This window comes from Octopus bimaculoides, chromosome 4 (genome assembly GCF_001194135.2).
Source record: "Octopus bimaculoides isolate UCB-OBI-ISO-001 chromosome 4, ASM119413v2, whole genome shotgun sequence".
NCBI classification, from domain to species: Eukaryota; Metazoa; Mollusca; class Cephalopoda; order Octopoda; family Octopodidae; genus Octopus; species Octopus bimaculoides.
The window spans coordinates 101,678,058-101,681,042 of record NC_068984.1 but is presented as its reverse complement, the minus strand read 5'-3'; the positions used below and the strand labels follow the sequence as shown (position 1 = coordinate 101,681,042).

Genomic DNA, 2,985 nt, shown 5'->3' with positions numbered 1-2,985 from the left:
ACAAAAACACTCATGTCAAATACTTTCACTTTAATACTTTCAATTTCATACTGAAACTATTAAAGTGAGACTATACTCTCACATATATACAGGCATACAATAAGACCCAAGTTAAAAACATTCCCAACAATTCAACTTCTCTGGTTGACATTAACACACCCACCTCCAATAGGGGCCTTCATTTCCACATTTTAGAGCTCCATGAGCTCCATTTTTCAGGAGCAAAATTCTTTTTACAGGTTCCAGAAGACTGAAATTTTGGAATATGCGCATAAAGATCAATAGTATGGGATACATGTTTCATGATTAGAATTTTTTAGGGCATGTAAAGAGGGAAAGAACCCTCATGTGCAATTTTGATGAAATTCGAATCATATGTCATATTTTCCTTACAGAAAATATAACAGAAAAGTCTCATTCTTCAATTGCATGTAACACGGGCAATGCTGGGTATCTCTGCTAGTTTTAGATAATCCTATCAAGTAGTGTTATTAAGTTAGACATGGCCTGGACCAATCTTTGGTCAAAATATATCTAAGTTCATGTCAGTTAAATTCACCTGTATTTCATGCTTATAAAATATACTAGATACTAAAACAAATAATTAAGTCAGTTTAGTTAATCTTAATAATCACCAAGTATAAACAATGATTATAATTATGTCTAATGTGTGTTGGCTAAGACATTTCCATCGTCTATGTGACTTCTGTTTTTTAACATAAGTGAAGGTTGGTATGGTTGGCTTTTCAAAATGTACATCTCCAATAGTCTGGCATCCTTTAATTTTGTCCCATTGACATTACTGATAAGTTAGGAAGTAAGAACGCTAATCAGCGATATGTATAAATGTAATGTTATTATCAGTTCAAATATGTTTGCAGCATGTTTGGACTAATAAACAAGCCATTCACTGTGTTTACTATGGAGAAAATTTATAGCTGTTGACAATGGTGTAAATACACCTAGATCAGTTCACAGCACTCCCTTTCCAAACTGCGAGATGTAGCATTTTGGAGTAGTTATCTCCTCTTCAGTGACAGACACTGGGCAGAGGGTACCATGAACTGATGAAAGAGAGTGGTTCTCTTATGCTATTTCAGTCATCATACAGTGGCTGAGAACACTATGCAGTGGCTCACCGTAAGTAAATTATGAAGCAGTGATATGTATAAATGCAATGTTATTATCAGTTCACATATGCTTGTGGCATGTTTGGACTAATAATCAAATCATTCACTGTGTTTTGTCATGAACAAAATTATCACTGTTGACAATGGTGTAAATACACCTAGATCAGTTTGCAGGGCCCCCTTTCCAAACTGTGAGGTACTGCATTTCAAAGTAATTATCTCCTCTTTGGTCACAGACAGGCGTATTTACACCATTGTCAGCAGTGATAAATTTTCTCTGTGACAAAACACAGTAAATGACTTGTTTATTAGTCCAAATGTGCCATATTTGAAATGGTAATAACATTGTATTGCTGATAAGAGTTCCTAGATAAGTGTTGTCATTCACATAGTCTGATGCAGTGGTCCCAAAACTGTGTCACACCAAGAGTGAGAATATATTTTTAAAAATGTAGAGAATCCATTTCAAATGTGCTCATAGTACGTACTTACTGCTCCAATGCATCTGTTACATATGAAACTTGCTTTCTGTTAGTCAGCCTGTAGTTCATCTTCACCTTTTGTGACACAGGGGATGACAAAGGGACAAACAGAAAAACAAGAAAAAGAAACACACACACACACACACACACACACATGTACACAATGGACACAAACATGATTAACTCTTCATAAATTTTGAACCAGATATTATTATGATTTCAACACTTCAATTTGGCTGTTAGGAACATAGGTTGCCTGTTTATAAATAAGTAAACATGATGGGTGAACAGAAAAAATAAGACAAATACAATAATATGTAAATATATATATATATATATATATAAGTATGCAGCACAGAACTTTGTCAGTGAACAGGTCGCGGTCTCAAAGCGACAAAAATATTTTGACAAATTTTATTTAAATGTTGAAGTGAATCTAACGGTTTTTGTGTGTTTCTTAAATGGCTTATAAACACCTTCCACGCTGCAATTGTTATATATATATATATTTAAAGATAGATCAGAGATATTCTATTGACATTCAATAATTTATTTATATTATAATATTACATTAAATACTATGAATATAAAAATATAACATAACATAACATTATATAAATAGTTATAAAAATTGTAAAAGTCCAACAAATTGTTTTGACTTATACATATTTTTTCTAATATACATAATCACAGTTCAATTATATATAAATCACTTCACGGTCAGTCGGTTCAGAAAGATGAAATCCTGTCTGGAAAGGACAGCTGGGTTGTAAAGATTTTTACAATCCAGCCATCCTTTCCAGACAGGATTTCATCTTTCTGAACTGATTGACGCTGAAGTGACTTATATATAATTGAACTGTGATTATGTATATCAGAAAAAATATAAGTCAAAACAATTTGTTGGACTTTAATGGTTTTTATAATTATTTATATATTGTTATGTTATGATATATATTATATTCATAGTATTTAATGTAATATTGTAATATAAATAAATTATTGAATGTCAATAGAATATCTCTATATTTAATTTATATTTATTAAGGAATTATACCAATATTTATATGGTATCCAACTGAAGTACTAGTGAATTGGATGTTTAACACACCCCTTTGAAGGATTTCTTTTCTTCAGTTTGTTACTTTTTATACATATATATATATATATATATATATATATATAATATAATATAGGATAAATTCTTTATAAGAATTTATCAAGTAGTCAGCGTGAAAAAAACCTCAAATGAAAAAAATAATGAAAAAAATTTCATAATGAAAAAAATTTCATAATGAAAAAAATTCATCATTTTTTCATAAATATATATAAATCATTTATATAAATTCAAATCTCTTTCATGGATATATAAT

At 30.4% G+C, this 2,985-nt stretch overlaps 1 protein-coding gene across 2 annotated transcripts in view; it reads left to right on the top strand.

The window, feature by feature from the left end:
• The window catches only part of LOC128247614 (cilia- and flagella-associated protein 54-like), an 18,801-nt gene that overhangs the window by 5,419 nt on the left and 10,397 nt on the right, over positions 1 to 2,985 (top strand). The window contains exon 1 of one of the 2 annotated variants that reach the window (XM_052967320.1): positions 1,032 to 1,140. The exons of the other annotated variant lie outside the window; for it this stretch is intronic. The gene's annotated coding sequence lies outside the window, so the exon portion shown is untranslated. Of the gene's footprint in view, positions 1 to 1,031; positions 1,141 to 2,985 lie in introns of those variants that run through there. 2 annotated transcript variants of the gene reach the window in all.